Raw genomic sequence first — 20,077 nt, forward strand, 5'->3', positions numbered from 1 at the left:
CACAGAGATTGTAAGAGACCAAGATTGAAAGGGAAAAGAGGAAACAGAAAATTAACATGAGAAAAAGAATAAATGGAAATAAAGTCTTTGTAGATAGGGAGGGGTGGATGGGGTTGAAGGGAGGGCAGAGGAATGGACAAAAAATAAGAACCAAGATAGATTATATAAAGGCGCAAATTTCCAGTGATGAATGTCATTACATGGTATAGCTTAAATGTACCAATAAAATTAATTAATTAAAAAAAAAAGAAAAGAAATGTGCTATGGTTTCTATCTTAAATGTAACCCTCAACGCTGCCATGTTGAAGGTTTAGGGCCCAGCCCAGAAGTGTTCCAGGGTGGGGTCTTTGGGAAATAACTGGATCATGAAGGATCTGATTTCAGGAAAAGAGTAACCCACCCACTTTTGAGTTCACAGTTTAAAGGGCTTGCAGAATGAGCCTTGTTATCAAAAAACAAAGCTCCCTGGCACTCTCTCCTTCCTAACCACTGTAAGGAGGTCATCTTTGCCTTGTCTTCTGCTCCCCTCCACAGGCCTATGATGCCCATGAGCTGAAGTAAATCTTTCCTCCTTTTATTTTGTTCATCTCAAGGATTTTATCACGATAGAAAACTAACACAAAATATATGTGTTACATGCTATGGTAATAATGATTTCATTTGCTCTTCATATTTTAGAGGAATGTCCAGTTTTGGAGGATGTCATTTTTTGATCTGAATGAAGACCATGAATATGCTTATATGCATTTGTATGACACCTGTGGGATTCATGTCTGGCTACAGCTCATCTTCCTTTTCCAGTAACAGTATCCATTCCCCAAACTTACTGGGCTTCTGGCAGCCGCATTTGAAGTGGCACAAGTCTATTTCTTTGTTACCCTAAGGATAGAGATCTCATATTCACATATTCTTTGCCCAGCTCTCTCTAGGAAAATGAACTGAAAATTATATAATGCCAAGCAATTTCTAGATATAGCTTGGCTATAATATACGAATTTGAGATTTCTGGGATGGATATAATCTACCACATGAATCATGGACTTAAATACACAGAGTAAAAGAAAAACAAAAAATAAAGAATAGAGACAGCTTTTTAATACATGGTCAAGCCTTCCCTTGAGACATTGCCCCTAAGTGGCCCTAGAATCCTTGAGCTATGCCTTCCTTTTTTATTTTTTTATTTTTTTAAAACAGATTCCTCATTTCTCTTCTTTGGCTAGTTAGAACTGGCTTCATAATGTGCAATGGCATGCATGCGTACACACACACACACACACACACACACACACACACAAACACATACAAAGATGTTTGGTAAACTGCCTTTTCTCATTCAGTAATATATTAGGGATATTTTTCTATTAATAAATACAGTTTTATCACATCTCATTATCACAAAATTAGTTTATCATTGATAAATTCCCTATCATTTAATGTCTATCTTATGTAAACAATCTATACACATATATCTGCACACTAATTTGAAATTTTTCTTAAGATTTATTTATAGCACTAAAGATGCTAGACCAAAAAGTACATCTTTGAAAACTTTTTAGACATGTTGGATAATTGTCCAAAAATATGTGACAATTTATCAAAATAGCCATAGACACTAGATAGCTCAATAGAAGTGGAGAGAAGCATCTTGTTTTAAGGCACAGTATTATGATCACTAAAGCATACAATATTCATTCACTCGTGAGTCATTTTATTTCTCTTGTAGTTATGATTACACATTTTTATTCTTAACTCATTTTTATTAGGGTACACGTTTTCTTCATTGATTATAAAGGTATTTTAAATATTAAAAAAAAAACAAAAAACAAAAAACAACCCCTTGTTTTGCATGTGTGTTGCAAACCTAGGAGGTTTTCTGCAGATTGAATCCAGAATATTTCCCAAAGGCCAGTGTGTTACAGGTTTGGTCCCCAACCTGGCATTATTAAGAGGTGCATGAACTTTTAAAATGGGAACCTGGTGGGAGGTTTCAGGTTACTGGGAATCACAATTCCCCTTCCTTCTCTCTGTTGCTTCTTTGCCATATTAGAATTCTGCTCTACCATGTATACTCCACCATGATGTGTTGCCTCACCACAGGCCAAATGCAACAGGGCCAACTGACTGTGCACTGAAACCTCCAAAAAACTTTGAGCCAAAACAAAACTTTGCTCTTTTGTCAGACAGTGGATATTGTAAATGGAAGGAGGCTTTTCAGAGCTTTTGTGGCAATCTCAGAACAGTCTTCCTTGACTTTAATTCAGAACATATGGATACAAACATTTTTAATATGGTATGAGTTCGCAAGTAACTAATGTATTACGGTCTCTATGCCATCAAACCTCTCCACTAATGTTAATCTATATCTGCAGCTGCTCCCCAATGTTACCATCATTGCCTCAGCCCCTTCTCAGATTACCAGTCAATAGATTTTCATAAGAAGAGTACAATTTAGACCCCTTGCACACAGTTTACGGTACAGTTTCTACTCCTCTGAGAATCTGATGCCCTAGCTGATCTGACAGAAGGTAGAGCTCAGGTCATAATGCAACGCATTAAATCAGGAGCAGCTGTAAACATAAATGATACTTTGCTTGCTACCCTACCACTCACCTTCTGCTGTGTGACCCAGTTCTGAACATGACTCAGACTGGTTTTGGCCTGAGGGTTGGGGGTTACCCTGTTCTAAGGAAATATTAGAGCAAGTGTATATAACTACTCTGAAAAGCAAACTGTATTATATTCATATGCACATGAAACTGACATGTTTGCGATACTAATCATACTCGTATTTCCAGGAATATGGTGGATTAGACATTCTAAAAAACTTTCCCAAATGAAACTAATTAGAAATGATAGGCAAAACAAACTTATTTAAATGAATAGCTCTGCTTCCAAAAAACACGAATTCATAGAGGTAAAATACAGGTAGGTTGTGGGTGTGGCAACAATCACAGTGATTGCTAAGGCCAAAGCTTATTGATCAAGTGTTTTATGATATTTGGGGGTGACAAGATATAAGGCCTCACACCTACCCAATGCAGTTGGAAATGATACATCCACTTCCACACTTGCTAAAGTTTGCTGGACTTATAATTGTAAATGCTAAAGGTCTGGCAATAATAGCCAGGGGAACAGAAAAGAATACACTGCTATGAAATTCACATCTTTTGTATGAAGTGGAAAGGGACACCGTGATTAAAGATAATTAGAAGACCTAAAACAGCCACTAAAAGAGATCAACTGAGGAGACAAAGTGGAATTCAAAGAAAAATCTCACTTTATTCTAAGAGAAGGAAGGAAGGGCAGAGGGAGGGGAGAACAGATAGGACAAATAGAAAATTAATAGTAAAAGGACAGATTTAGAGCTCAGCAAATCGACAATTACATTAAGTGTAATTTCAGAGGACACAGAGTAAAACAGGATTTTATTTATTATCTTTACCACCTATACATGTTTTTGAGTCAGCAGTGGTAAGGGATACGGAGGAATTACACTGCATTCAATCCCTGAATATCAGCACCAACTTAGATCCTATATCCAACAACATACAACATATCTGGGTATGTTCCTTTCCCCAGTGTACATTTATCCAAGTTAATTGCCCTAGGTGTCATTTTTGAAAAATTAAGAGAATTTCTATCTTATATAATTGCTGTGAAATTGCAGAAAAATTCCCCATGAGGACCAGACCTCATTTTTAGTCAATGGCTTCAGAATCTTAAAACCAGTTTGGGTTCACATACCAGACAAAGATTCCAAATTTCCTACTGGTACAGACACTTGAGCCTATGCACATCTATTCTTTATATTTTTATTACAGTAAGCAGGGCCTTTATTGGCACCATTATTGAGAGTGATGTACCCCTCAGATGCTCCTTCTATGAATTACTTGTGGTCCAAGATACTGGGAGCACTAACTGCAGACAGCCTTCAGCTGCCAGTACCCTTCTGCAGTGCTTCAAATGCAGAAAGACTGTCAATTAAATTTATGCTCTTTCCCAGAATGGACTGTATGCAATGACTGCTTGTAGCAGGAATATAAAGGCCTGGGTTCTCACCTCAAGTCAAGACAACTCTGGGCAATTTTGGCTCTAGAACTCCTGTGCTGTTGGCCAAGACTGATATTAAGATGGGTGGATCTCTATGTACCCAATCCTGCCTCCACAAATTCACAGGTGTTTGTTCGAAATTTTCTCCTAATTCACATCGTACCATCTAACTATTTCCAACAGAATTCTTTGAAGAAAATCCAACTTGAGAAAGTTGGTACAGGAGTAGTCTGTGAAAGGAGAAGATGTGATGGGGGTGGTTCAGAGCTGACACTAGCTGCTGCTTGGCAATAAAGACCACATTACTGGTGGCAGGCAGAGAACCAGTGTCCCAGGAACTTTTACTGGTGGGAAACTGAGATAGCAGAAGAGTAGGAGAATGCATTACATAATGTGATGTGTCAGAGTTTGAGAAACATGGGGAAATAGCTACACAAGGAAATTGAATGGATATTGTTACAATGTATTAAACTCTGGAAAAGGACAATGAAAAGCGAAGAGTGATTCACGGTCAATTGAAAGCTGAGTTGGACAGCCAGATGGCATTTTTAGGTAGTACACCAAACATTGGGAAAGTCAGGAAACCTGACAATCATGCTGAGGGATAATGTGTTGTTCTAGAGAGAATTCAAAACCAAGATCAGTCTATACTGAGATCAGGATCTGCTTTGGAAAGAACTGCTTCTGACTCATAGAAAAGGGATGTCTGGCTCGATGTTCTCCAAATTTTGAATCTCTAGGTTCCTTTGAATTCTGAGCCTGACTCCATTCTCTGTCTTGGAGACAGCATTCCCTCCTCACTTGAGGACCATGTAGAAGTGTCCTTCTTGCAAAAGAAAGTATGCCCCATGTAGGACTTGCTCCTACTACCCTTGCTGATTTCTAGGCCCATAAAGAGGGTTAAGCCACAACATAATACAGTTACAAATACACTAGCCCTGATAAGGAAAGAAAGAAACTTCAGGATTTAGCTTGTGTACACCCAGAATTACATACAGTCTCTTCTAAATTTCCTACAGGGTGAGAGGTATGCTGGTTATAGGAGAATCTCCTTGAAAATATATGATGAATCCTATACAACAGCTAGACTGCACTGAACACTCAAAGGCATCATCCATGTTTGCATACTAAAAAATCTCATTGCACCAGGTCCTAGAAGTGTTATTGTCAGATAGTTTTCAGCTGCCAAACTCCTGTGGGATTGAGTCTGAGAGAGCTGTCTCATCCATGGCTACCTGCCTTACCCAAGGTCACACCCAGTGATAGTTAATTATATATGTTAACTTCACTGGGCTGCAAGATCCCCAGCTATCTGGCTAAACATTATTTTGGGTTGTGTCTTTGTGAGTGATTCTATAAGAGACTGGCATTCGAATTGGTAAAATGAATAAGAAAGATGGCCATCACCAATGTGAGTGGGTGTCTTCCAATCCAATCCACCAAGTGCATGAACAGAAAATATGGTGGAAGGCGGCTGAATTCTCTATCTGGTGGTTTTAAGTGGGACCTCATTTTCCCATGAAAGTCTATTTATAAGACCTTCAGACTTACCCTCAGACTGGAATCTATACCACTAGCTTTTGAGTTTCCAGTTTGTGCACCTGCCTTCACAATCAGTATCCAAATGCCTTATAATCATGTGAAGCAAAACCTTGTAACAAATCTATTTCTAGAGAAAATGAGCTAGAGTTTTAGACTTCCTGTTACTTCTATTTCTCTGACAAGCCCTAACTGACACATACCCATGCTAACCTACTGCACTGAATAGTGTGAGAAACAAAGGCCTGGCCATTTCAGCTCGATAAGGGGTGATGCTTGAAGACCACTCTTGTTCACCATGGGATCAACCTAGCCTGCCTATAAGTCTCCCTCTGCCTGGTGATACTTTCTTCCCTTTTATTCTAGGAGTTTCAATCCAAGAGCATACCTGAATACACAATCTACTCTCTTCCTAGAAAACTTGACCTGTGGCCACTGATCAATGCTTTTTTCCTTACAAACTCCCAAGATCCTCCAGGTCAGACTACCACAGATGCAATTCCAGTTTTGGTACTGATTACAGTAATTATGCTTCTCTTACTTCTGTCATATGGTCTGCTTCCTGGCCTCTGCAAGCCTGGTATGTAGCAACCCTTTTGTTACTAAGCTCTGTTCTGCAACACAATCAGCTACCTTCACCCCCAACTTACAGAAGATGGATACTACTGAGAAGATGGATACTATTCAAAATGTTATTTCCCTTCCAATCACAGAGGAATTTCTTCTCAATTTGATAAATGTAATTATGTTCCCGGCTCTCCTGAAGAAAGCTATTGGCAACTTATCTGGTATAGTAGAATCATTCTAGCATTGTCATTTCTTTAATCCTATTGATCCCCAGAAAAGCCTTTATGACTGTTCTAGCATCTCAACTTGACTTAATGTAGGCCATTAGATCCTCCAAGCTAGGAGCCATGCTCAGTAACTGTTACATGGTAACATATACAGTAAGCTTATATTCAGAAAGCTTTGAGTAATCCAGGGGAAAATTATGGAATATACTGAAATCAAAGCCACCAGAAACAATGCAGCAGTGAAGAGTATAGCATCACAATTGTGACACTTGCCACCAAAGATACATACCTTGAATTCGGCCACACAAAACGCAAAATAAACTCAAAATAAGTGATATCCTACATATTTTTGTATAATTTTAAAGTTTCAAGGCCATTATCATGGAGTATATTGTGTCCCCCCAAAATTCATATGTTGAAGCTCTAACTCTTAATATAACTATGTTTAGAGATAGAACTTTTTAAGTAGACAATTAACTATTAAATGAGGTTGCGGGCACAGACTGCTAACGTGATAAAATTGGCAATCTTACAAGAAAGGGAAAAGAGAGAAAATGATCCCTCTCTATGCACTCAAGAGGAAAGACCATGGGAAGACAGAGAGAATCTGTCTACAATCCAGAAGTAAAGTCTCACCACATACCAAACCCGACACCACTTTGATCTTGGGATATCAGTTTCCAGAACTATGCGAAAATAAATTTCTGTTGTTTAAGCCATCCAATGTGTCATATGCTGTATGGCAAACCAAACAGACAACCATCCATGGGCATCAGGAAGAAGACCTGAAGTCTGGGCACAGAAGTCAAAGGGGAGACAAGAACTGACATCATCTTCCTTATACATATGCACGCATCTTCTGAAGAATATTAAAAATTACATCTATGCTATATTATTTTCCTCAACTTCTTCTTTTATGAAGTTTGTGAAGATCACATTGTAGTTAACTCCTCACAGTCCAGTTCTATTCTTCTGGCATCCTATAACAGCAAGATGGCTGGGAACACTGACCCAACCTCCCAAAATGGCTTCTAATTTGTTGACTGGTTTCTAACTTCAAGCCTAAGGCGGTCACAGTACAGCAATCCCCTGTCAAGAGTTGAAGGGCAGGGGGCATTTTAAAAGAAAGGGTGCTTGTTCAAAGGTTGAAGGGGAGGTGAACTATTTATCTCATTGTATGGGGCTGAGGGAGTTGACATTCTAGAAACAAGCTTTACTATGAAGCACACATTTAAAATGCTGGAGAAGAGAGATAATTAGAATATAGAGCCTTGATTACACTGATGAGCCACTAGAGCGACCCATCCTGAGCTTTATCCTATTCCTGGGCTTCTTGCTATGCTGACCATATTTGTAAATATTTTAAGTCACTTCAAGTGGAGTTTTCTATGGCTTGCAAATGAAAGTATTGATGCAGTCATTAATTATTCAATAACTTTCAAAAATCCAAATCTTTCTTTCAAGAGATACACAATGAGTACTCATTGTGATCCAGATACTGTCCTATATGCAGTGAACAAATCAGAGCTAACTTCTCTCCTTCTGCGCAGCTTATTTTAGCCAATTATCTTTATGTTTTTCCATTTTATGTTTACCTTACCTATAACCATTTTATGCGTTGCTTGAATCTTTCATGTGCATTTTGGAAGGATTAGTCAAGTCAGTCTACTTCAGTGCCGAATTGATTTTCTACACCACTAATTATGCTCCTTATTGCTTCTTTTGTACATCTTTATTCTTGTGCTATTTTCAATTTCTTTTCAATTCTCTCCCAACTAAATTGGTTTTATATCATCCCCCTCTTTATCTCCCTACCTATTGAAATGTTTAGTGTTTTCTATCCATATATATATATATATATATATATTCTGTTTGTTTGTTTGTTTGTTTTTAATAAAAGGTACATAGTCTCGTATCAGACTAAGAGTGCAAACAGTGCTCTGCAATTTATTTTTTGGTATATTTTTTCCAGGGGAAGCATATTGTCATCTTTGCAGCTCCAATTTCATTTTTATGACCTTCAACAACAAATTAAACTATTTTCATCTGTTCCTTATATAAACTTCAATTACTGTATTTAATGTCATATCTAATCTCCATAACCAGTTTGCATAAAATTTATTAAGAAAACTGAGCCACATTTTTTATTGAACTAAAAAGCTGGATGTTATGGCTTAGGTCTAGATGCCCCCTCAAAGCCTCATGCACTCATAGATGGGGCTTTTGGGGGGTGACTGGGTCCTCGGTGTGTGAGTTTAGATCTGGGTGTGATGTTAGGAAAGGAAGCCTGGTGGAAGAGGTGTGGCCTGGAAGGCTGTACTGTGCTTACTCCTTTTATCCATCTCTGCTTCCTGCCTGCCATGACATGAACTGGTCTCCTCTGACTGCCCCACTGCCAGGCTGCCCTGCCTTGGAGCCAGTCGTCTAAGAACTGAAGTCTCTATAAACTGTGAGGTGAGCCAAAAGAAATCTCTCCTTCTTTTACTTGAGGTTATCAGGTATTTTGTCTCATCAATGAGAAAGAAACTAAAACACTGAAGAGTTATGTTATTTCAAATGCTTGCTACTATCAAAAATACAAAGACAAAATAAATAAAAAGTTTACCTTCATTTTAAAGAAATCATCATTCATCTCCCTAACGTAAAGGAGAAAGAAGAAATGCATACATTGTTTTTTGTAAAAATAGGTTGAGCTAGTTAAGTGATTGTGTCAATTTGAGTTAGAAATGCCCATTATATTGGATCAGTATAGTTCTGGTTGTGGCTGAAGGGTTTTATTGAAATCAGAAGACCCATCGTGGATGTGCTTGGCACCAACCAATAGACTTGTAGCCTGAATCAATTAAAAGGGAAACAAAGAAGAAAGGCTCCACCCTGTTCCTTCAGAGAGCTCATCTTCACATTCACCTTGGATGTCATCTCCTGGCTTCCAGCACAGATGCTTCAGTCTTCTACTGCAGACCCCTTGGTCTCCTGATGTGGACTGGGACATCACAGTGAGCGCCAGGCCTTAGATGGTTAACGGGATCCTTCAGATCTCCAGCATGCAGACAGCCCTTTTGCACTCATCCATGCCTGATTCTATGGATAGCAATAAATCTGTTTCTCTAGTAAGCACTGACTGATACAGATTTTGGTACCAGATTTGGGGTTGCTGCTATGACTGTACGTGACCATGTGCTTCAGAAGCCTTTGGAAACGGCTTGTGGGAAGAGTTTAGGAAGGTTTGGAGGTGCTGGCTGAAGAAGCAGACCTGCAGTGTTGTGAGCTGAGCTTGATGGAAGCCCAGAACACCTGAATAGTGACTGCCATGCACCTGGAAAAAACTAGGCTCAAGCGGTTTTAATTGTAAAGGGGACTCTATTGGCTGTTGGACTCCAGGCCATGTTGTTATGGTTTATGGAAATTTATCTGCATTTTGCTCATGTACAGAGACTTTGCAGGAGAGTGAGATTGTCATGAACTAATTAACCTGGTGGAAGAACTTCCAAGGCACCCTAATGTTGAAGAGGTGGCATGGCTACTGTGGGGGGTCTTTAGCCAGACATATGTTAAGAACTAAGAGCAAATGGTCTACCAGAATGATTTTAAAAGTTTTTAGTTGAGCCAGAAAGAAAGCTCCAGTAAAGGAGCTCCTTCGGGCGGGCCTTCAAAGCTGGAACAGAGAACTTAGTTGTTGAAAAGGTTAGCAATAAAAAAGCCACATACTTTGAAACTGGAACAATAGGGTGGGCTGAAGGTATCACAAGAAACAGCATGATTCCAGTCTTTGCAGCCTCAAAATTGCAAAGGTAAGACTTTCCTTTGAGAAGAGAGTCCCACAGCACCATGGTCCAGAAGGCCTAGGGAATTTGTGTCTAGGGATTGGGTTCCGAGTGCTCAGCAATCCAGGCACTTGATCCCTACAGCTAATAGAGAAGGAAGCCTGGCTCCTGCTCCCACTGGCAACAGGCCTCGTCATCATCCACATGGTGCTGGTTTTAGGCACATGCAGAATGCAAGGGTTGTTGGGTCAGGAAGGCCTGGGAGGCCAGGTAGTGTGCCCCTGAGAGGGCAGTGCATAAAGCTGAGTGGGAAATCGAAAGTCCAACAGAGACCCCAACAGGCTAGAGAAGCCAGGAACATGGATTGTCTGAGGAAAGTGGCAAGGAGGGAACAAAGCTGGCCAAAGGGAGAAGCTGTGAGAGCTGCACCTGTCGTGCCATAGGGGCAGAGGCATCCAAGCCCTTTGGAGTTCACACCTTACCACAGATTGCCCAGGACACTAGACATGGAGCTACATGACTTAATGTTTCCCCTCCTGGATTTGGGGCTTGCTCTGGACCCATTCCTTTGCATGTCATATTTTAACCTTTGGGAATAAGAATGTTTATCTTTTGTTACTGTATGTTGGAAGTGTTTTGATTTTGCCTTTGTATGGGGGCTCACAATTAAGAGTTTGCTTTAAATCTCAGAGACTTTTGACTCAGACTTTTCAGTAATACTGATACTCTTAGGGTTTCAGCAACTGCTGGAGATGGATAAAGGCATTTTTCATAAAGGGATATACACGCGTCTTTCGGAGTGCAGGAACGGAATGTTATGGCTTGTATCTAAATGTCTCTCCAAAGCTTCTCAGGCAGAGCTTTTCAGAGGTGGCTAAATCCATGGTAGGGATGGTGAACCTATGGCGAGCACACCACAGCAGACTGTTTGTATCGCTGAAAGCTCTAAAAGAATTGTGATCACTGATCTAGGCTATGTGATACAGGCAAGGATGTGTGATAGCTAAATTGGTTTTCCACTGTTCTCCGTACGGATAATGGAAGGCCCATCCTGGATGTGGGGGTGGCACCAACCCATAGGCTTTAGCCTGAATGGAAGGAACATAAAGAGACAGAAAAGAAGACAGGCTCACTTCTTGTTGCCTCCTAACTACTTTACCATGGACTGTTTCTCCTCTGTGATGCTCCTGTACTGTGCCACTCTGTCTTGGAGCCAGCCAACTATGGACTGACACCTCTATAAACTGGGAGCCAAATAAACTTTTCCTCTTTTAACTGTGGGTGTTGGCTACTGTGTCTCAGCAGTGAGGAATGTCATTAAGGCATAGATAAAGAACTGTAAATAATTCTTAAAGAGTATAATGGCAGAAGGGAATATTAAACAAAATAGTTTTGGATTTCCCCACATATTCTTGTCCTAGTGAAAATTATATTTCCCATTCCTTACTTACTACTCCAACTAGAAAAAAATGCCAGATCTGTAGGTTGAAGAGATTCTACCCAGCCAATTTAAACCTTAACACATAAAGAATATGGTGTCACAATTTGTGGAGAGGACAGGGTAGATAATTTCTATCATCACAATTTACTAAAAGTAGTATCTGTAATATTCTGGGAGATGTTGCTGTTTTTGCTAAGCTTCCTCACTAACTACTGAAAAGCAAATAAAGTTAGTTAGGGTTAAAATTTAATCTGTCCAGTCCTTACTGTGCAACTAGAAAAAGCACATAATTTTGAGCTCTGGCTTTTAGTCTGGGCTCTATTATTTACACTCAGTGTTAACTTTTGAAAATTCATCTGAATTGTGAATGGGCATTGTTACAAAATTGTATAAAAAGAATGAATAAGAATAAATCTGAGAACAAATTTTTAAATGTTTCTGTGAACCACAGAAACAGGCTATAAAAGTTATACCTTCAAAATTAGACTAACTGAAATTATTTTAAGTATATCTCCTAGTTTATTAATAAAATGTGCCCAGTGTATTGATAATTGCATCATTTAACATATATTCCCTATCTTACATTTCTGCTCCAAAATACATTATTTTTCTACTTTGAAAGTGAATTTTCCATCTGCTGACCGGCTCATCTAATTGATCCAAATGGTTCTAAATATGTTTATTTCATTTCTTGATATTTGAGCTGTCAACAGTTTTAGTATTACTAAAGAGCTGCATTATTTTCAAAAGTTTTTTTTTTCCCCCAGATCATCCGTATCAACAACATAGAACTAATTAGCTTGGAAAAGCTTACTGCTTCTGAAATCCCAAAGGATAATCACAAGAAGTCTTGAACCAATCTCTCTGTCAGTGACTTGTGCCAACTTCTTATTACTACCTTCTGTGATCATGCTGTGACTTTGACAACTATGCTTGAGCCAAGAGCATTTTCTGCTCACATGGTAAATGGAAGGCAGAGCTAGGAATGTGACAGTCCAGTGTCATTCTCTTCAAGACAGGCATATGGGGTTAACTATCCTAAACTCTCCCTGACGGACTTGCTGCAACATGGAAAGGATCTCTAGAATGTTATTTCTGATAAACTTAAATATGGAAAAGTCTCTTGGAAGAGCCATTACCAACATTATATTTAGTAGCATTTATGATAGAAGAAACACAAGAAGCTATTGGGCATTCTCTTGGTTCTTTTGAAATTAAAAAAAAATGGAGGCTTCTTTTTACAAATACACAGCACTATTTTTTAAAATACAGAATGAAAATGGTCATGATGTAAGATGCTAAATCTGTAGTTATCAAAACATGTAGTTGCTTACTATGAATGCTATTTGGGTTTTTAATTGTTTGCAGACATAATAGCATACAAAGTCCTGCAGTTTCTAGAAGTATACATTAGAAGAATCTAATCAGTTACGCTTTGCAATATAATTTTAACCGAGTATATTTTTCAAAAATCTAAAGTTAATTTTCCTTTTAGTGCAAAAGCAGTGACCAAAGTGTCTAGAGAAGGCGAAATGCTTATAGCTGCAACACAAAATGCTTTCTATCTTTTCACAAAACCCAAACTATAATCCAATGGCACCACCTGTTGATAGAACGGCAGAATTGAAATCCTAAAATTACAACATGATATCAGATATTTAACGGAATTGAAAATCAAGGAATAGAACATAGGAATAATCCAAAGATTATAACTTGAAATTGTGTGATGTCACTAGCTGGAAAGGAGCCGTGCAAATGTTTATACCCTCAGTGAAAGTGTGTAATAGGAAACACTGGCCGACCAACTCAGAAAAATATCAGCAAGCTTCTCTGTCTAGAACTGGAATCTAGATGGCAAATGAAACATCAGATTAAGAACGTATCATGACGGAATACTCCTTATGTGAGCTGAAGTTCTATTTTATGGAAAAATTCATTTCATTAACACGATTGCAGGAGAATGATTACATTCACCTTGGGATACATCACACATCTTAATTATTTTTTTAATCCCTTTCCCTTCTCCTTCATCTATTTCTTGGTCCTCTTCCCTTTTGCAAAAATTTGATTTTTTCCTATTGTTTTTCTTGTTTTGCTCTATAATTTTTTTGGGGGGGGGCTCGGGATCGAACTTGGAACCTTGCATTTGCAAGGCAGGTGGCGACACCATTGAGCTAAATCCCCAGCAGATCTATAATTTATTTGGGTTTCTTACAGGAGAGAACTCATGCTGAAGTTCTTATTCCCACTATGTCTCCCAGGAATGTTTCAGTTGAGAATGAAGATAAAACTTACTGATGGCTGCATCACTGCACAGCATCATTGGAAATCCCTGGATGAAACAAATTTAAAACATCTCTGTGGGAAACATACTCACTTTAACACATTCTCACTTTGGTCCATACAGCTATCCCAGATTTCCACAAAAAATTTCCACCAAAGATAAGCTCACAACTCAAGAAAAAAAACAAACAAACAAACAAACAAAAAAAAGCTAGGAAACCTTTCACCAGTATGTGAGATTTTATCGTAAAAGCTCAAGCAAATTTTGAAAACAAATGGAACTTGTATGAATAAAACATAATTATTGAGGTTGAAAACACCATAGATTGTTTAAAAGCAGGTATGACAGAGCTAAACCAACACTTAAATAAATGGAAGGGTATTACAGTTATATAATGCACAGAGTAATAAATACTTGAAAATATCAAAGTGCAGTTGAAACACAGAAGATGGGGTAAATAAGACCAACATATTTCTATCCAGATTTCTAAACATGGATGACAAATAGAGTGATGAAGAGAAAATATAAAAAATGCAACGGCTGAAAGTTTCCCCAATTTGAGGAAGGAAACGAACCCCCAGTTGGTGATGAACACCAAGCACCAAACACGATAAACAGAAGGGAAGCTTGTATGGAATGCAATGAAAACCCAGCAAACCAGCAATGAAGAAGTCATCTCAAATGCACACAGCAAGGTGGGCAAGTTTCCTAAAAAGGAATGGCAATTCAATAAACTAGAGTTTTCAAAAGTATGGTAAAGGCAGACAACTGGAGAAGGCTATCTTTAAGGGATAAAAGAAAACAAACCTCACTCTATTCATGTATTTTATTTTTATTTAACTAACATTTAAATGGCACTTACCTCAAAGGGTTGTAAAAGTTAATTAATTTAACTGACATCATAAAACAAAACTAATAATAATTGAATAAGACAGAAGCAATGTTTTCATTTTACTAGCGAGAAAATTGAAGAATATTGGGATTAAAGTACCATTCTAAAAGTCTCATGACTAGAAAAAACTTCAAATTTCGAGTTTTATCTCAGCAAAATTATTGCTTAAGAATAATATTTAACACATTTCTTTTATAAACATGTAGTGATCATAAAAATTTGTCATTGGAATAATTTTATAAAAAGATACGATGAAAAAGTGAAAAATTAAATTAAAAAAGGAGGAATAGTAAATAGAGAAAGTGGTAACTATGCAAAGTTTAATGACAAAAAATAGGCCAGGGATTTAGCTCAGTGGTACCATGCCTGCCTCACAAGGACAAGGTCCTGAGTTCAATCCCTGGCACACACACACACACACACACACACACACAAAAACCCCAAAACAAGCAAGAAGACTAATTTAGGGATTACACAGACAAGAAAGAACTAAATACTGGACACGATCACTCACTATTTATTCTAGTATGATGTTACAAGTAAAAGAAATAATTTTTTCAGATAAATATAATATTTCTAAATGTGTAGGCACCAAGTACATAATACAGCAATATACAAACCAATGTTTGACACAAGAAAAATCTGATACTTGGAAAGAATTAATGGGTTCAGAAAGGAAATAGGAATCTTTAAATATTTGAACTTAATAATTACCAAAATATATACCAAAACATGTATAAATCTTAGATGAAAATTTTATACCCCTAAATGCCATATTAGAGAGCATTAAAAATTTTGAAAAATAATGACTTAATCACCTAACTCACAAATTTAGAAAAAAGAAAAACCAATAAACCAATAAATAGAATCTGACCATTTTGTAACTCCCAATGTAATAACTGATTTGGATAAGAAGGTCCAATGACTATGTAACCATTAAGTAAAAGGGTAACAGACGATCAAATCAACACAGAGCTACTTAGAGCTTTTTACTCACGGTGACAACTGGACACCACTGATCAATATTAACAACACTCAGCAGCTGGCCAGTTTTGATATGGTGTGGTAAGAAGTGGACAACATTATTCTGAAGTATTCTTGCAAATATTTGGCTAAGTAATTTATTGAAATTAATTAATATAGTGAAACCTTTACATGTAAACTTCCAACTTGCAGGACATTTTCAAGAGAAAACAAAATTTAGAGTCAGGCCCAGGAAATAATCACATTCATTTATAAAACTGGATATTCTAAAGGAAAACTGATCTAGTTTCTTGAACATATTAATATTAAGGAAAAAAAAACTAAACAAAGAGAGTTCTACATTTAAACATTCCTTAGAGAAATTTCATATATTGTCACTTATTGAATCATGGCTTGACACTAACTTTCAAAGGAACATGGAACTCAATGGAATCCCTCATTTGAGGGAACTATTATTAATTTTATTACAGGTAATACATGCATACTCATGTTACAGAAGCATAACTCATACTAGGTAAATCTGCTGGTGGCAAAAAAAAGAGAAAAAAAATTTTACAGTGGAGGTAGAGGGGAAGAGGGAAAAAGAACTGAGATGTAACCACAGCGAATGGAATCATGTCCTAGAAATGTGCTAATAAAAAATGATGCAGCAATGTAAAAAAAAAATGTCAATTTTTAGAGATACATACTGAAAAAATTAGGGGAATTTGTAATTTGTAATTTGTATTTTAAAATGTACCATACATAGGTGAAACTCAGGGTTAAATTATTAAATATAGGTAATAAGTTTATTAGATTCCTCTATTTTTTCATGTTTGAAATTCTTATACTAATAAATTTCAAAAATAAAAACAAAAGACAATGGAAGCAGTCTTGGGGCTTTGCTACATCACTTCTTTGGAAGATACTGAGCTGAGCTAGGTCTTTGTCTGTCTGTCTATCTAGGCCCTAGACCCACCTACAGCTGCTTCTTACAGCAGCAAAACACATCAAATATTCAGAGCAGAAGTCATTCTGTCTTTAGAAAAAAAAGAAGGATGATCATGACACTAAATGGACTGGCGAGTTAATGATCACACATTTCCTCATCTGTGTGTTACTACTGAACCTACCATCCTGCAAACTTAGGCAAGCATTCTAGTGCTAAAGCAACATCCCCAGAACTTTATACTTTTTATTTTGATAAAGGGTCTTGCTGAGTTAACCAGGCTGGGCTTGAACTTATTCCAATGCCAACACTGAACCAAGCAAATTTGGATACCTTTGTGTTATTCATCTTTTCATTGCTATAGCAAATACCAGAACCAAATCGACTTCATAAATAGAAAATATTTATTTTGGCTCACAGTTTAAGAGGCTCTAGAAGTCCATTATTGATTGGTCCTGTAGCCTTTGGATGGACCTCTGGCAAAGCGGCACATCACAGCAGGAGCATGTAGCAAAGCAAAGTACTCATTTCATGGCTATGAATCAAGAAAAAGAGTGAGGAATGGACTGGTATCCCAGTGTCCTGCAAGGGAACACCTCCAGGGACCTACGTACTTCCCTACAGCCCCACCTCTTAAAGGTTCTGCCACCTCCCATCTGCAAGAAGTCTTCAAAATGTGGGCTACTGGAGGACATTTAAAATCCTTGATAAGAGAACCCAGATAACGGAGATCAGTCTGGGGTTAAATTAAAGGTAGTCTCAATAAAGAGAACTGATTTTGGTGTAGTTTTGTTATTGCTTAGTTCAAAACATATAGAACCTCCCCCCCGCCCCCTCGGTTATCCAAGTCCATGAAGTTTCTGAGCTTAGCTCAAAAGAAACTGGTACTCCTCATCCACAATGTAGAAGTTCCAATATTATGTTGGAAAAATTACGAAGGTGAATTCCATATGCTTTTATTTGGGCCTTAATCTGTTCAACAGGGATGGGATAGGAGCTACAAGGGACTTCAGATGGATAAGCCCCTAAAGAAACCTTAAGTAATGAGAGACTCTGAGCATTAAAATCAGAATGTACTACAGAAGTCCGTAAAGTGTTAACTCTAAAATGAAACATGGGACAGATGTGGACAATGATTAGTTTACTTCAACCTTACTATTCTTTTGCCTTCTTGTTTTGCCTTTCTGATTAGGACCTCCTTTATGACATTGAACAGAAGTTAATATATGTGAGCATCTTTCTCTTCTTGACAATCTAAACACAGAAGCCTTCTAAATTTCTTCATTAACTATGATGCTGCCAAAGGCTTTTTATATTTTGATGCCTGTAAAATAGGAGGTATTAATTTCCATCTAGATTCTTCTCATTGATCCAGTGAATGTATCCATTGTCAAGCTACTGTAAATTAATGGTGATTAAAGTCTACAAGTGTTCCTTTCTACAGAGAATTACCCCAGACCAAATTATGGCCTCAGGGTTAATCAGAGTTAATACCTGACTATCTGCTTTGTAAATACCACTGAGATGGTGAAAGAAACACGCTCATATTTAGTAACCATGAATCTAAACACAAAGTATGAGAGTAAAAAATTCTTAGCAGCACTTCAGAGTTACTGAGAGCAGAAGAACTTCAGAGAAAGCTTAATACTCTTTGCCTACATCAGACCTCTTCTAAGAAATGTGATTAAAATATGGAATGGAAATATTTAGTCACAGTTCTTTATCTATGTGTGCCTCTCACAGGTAACTCACATTTTTCTCACAGTTTGGAAGGTGGCTTTCAACAAGACGCAGAATACCAGGCAAAAACTGCGATACATGTAATGACCTACTTTTGGCAATTATATACCACTACTTGTATAATACTGTTGGTTACACAATTCAGCCCTTTTCAATATTTTAAGGGCATGAGTATGAAGAGGCTTGACTCATTAGTTGCTATGTTGAATGCTACTGGCTACCACAGTTCACCCCTAGAACTGCAATGATTCAAGCCCTTCCTGTGTGAAAAATATACTATCCACTGTCCAAAAACCCCAGATTTCATACCATAAAGTACCAATATTATTTCATCCAGTAAATCAGATACAAGTGCAGATCATCCTCCTTATTCTGCACTGACCTCGTGAAATCCCTGCCAGAAATAATACTGTTTTTAAGCCAAATTGTTGTCATTTTCTTTGTAAATCTCCAAGTCTTACCCAGTCAGCTTCTAAAATATGAAATCTGCCTCTTCATAAAATCTCCACTGCTACTGCTCTAATTAAGCCCTAAGTATCTTTTCATGGACTATTGCAGTTACTTTCTAACTGGTTTCATCATTTCTGAGCCCTCTTATTTTAAATCACTGTCTTCACTGCTTCCTGCCAGTTACCACTAAAAATAAAAATATTGTCTTTTCACTCCATGGCTCAAGAAATTTTACTAGCTCCTATTATCTTTAGAGGTTTAGAACAAGGTAGTACTGAGCACAGAGATGAAGGTATCAGCTTTAGAATCAAACCACCTGTTTTCAACTTTGTTTAACCAATCAAGAATCAAAGAGATTTTACTCATTCTATCACAGTTGAGAACACAAAGGAATGAGCTTTACTGTAGATGATGGTACCATTCACCAGTATATGAAGTGCTAAGAGTGAGGCAGGTTTAAGGAAAAAGATGTAGTTGGTTTAGCAGGTAATGAATTTAAGGTGCCATGAACAATAAAGAGTGCAAATATTAGATGTTCCCTTAATAGTCTGTCTTGGATTAATACCCAAGTTGGAATTTAATGTCCTCATTCCATAATGTTGGCACAAGTAAGGGGTAAATGGCAAATAATCTCTATTCTTGTATGTCCTAGTCTGTTGACTCCATATTCTTTCTCACAGCTCTTCTCTATTCCCGTAATTTCCATAGATTTTAAGTGTAAGACAGGCAATATTTAGAATCATAGAAATGACAGGATCTAGAGTGAGTGGATTTTAAAAGATTATTTTAATTTAGCCCTGTTAAGTTAGGGATGAAGAAAATAAATTTCACCTAGTTAAACGATATACCTAAGGTCACAGTAGCGAAAGGGAAACTAATATTCAGATTTTCTAGTTTCATTCAAAAGATTATTCTATTACCCAGATTTCTCTAGCAGCATTTTTTCAGAGCACAAACTGCATGAACTCAGTGAATAAAATGACTGAAATGTCATTTTAATACTGGCTACAATTTCCATTATTGGAGAGTTGCAGTAAACAATTTGTTTACTTAACCCAGAATTTAATGGCAGAATACCTTTTCCACCAAGTATCAGTGTCAGTAGGAATGTTTGGAAAAATGATGTATCATGCCATACTTGAGTATGACCATAATGGGTCTGAAAGGCATTTGGTATGCCCAGCAGAATTATCTTGATGAGCTGAAGTTAG

General features: G+C 37.5%; 1 long non-coding RNA gene across 1 annotated transcript in view; it reads right to left on the reverse strand.

Annotated features, from left to right (window-relative positions):
• Positions 1-20,077, reverse strand: part of LOC104857372 — a 148,006-nt gene that overhangs the window by 124,751 nt on the left and 3,178 nt on the right. The window contains exon 2 of the long non-coding RNA XR_778834.1: positions 17,095-17,211. This is a non-coding gene — a long non-coding RNA (uncharacterized LOC104857372). The remainder of the gene's footprint in view (positions 1-17,094; positions 17,212-20,077) is intronic.

Source organism: Fukomys damarensis, unplaced genomic scaffold (assembly GCF_012274545.1).
Source record: "Fukomys damarensis isolate Sample0158 unplaced genomic scaffold, DMR_v1.0_HiC HiC_scaffold_37, whole genome shotgun sequence".
NCBI classification, from domain to species: domain Eukaryota; kingdom Metazoa; phylum Chordata; class Mammalia; order Rodentia; family Bathyergidae; genus Fukomys; species Fukomys damarensis.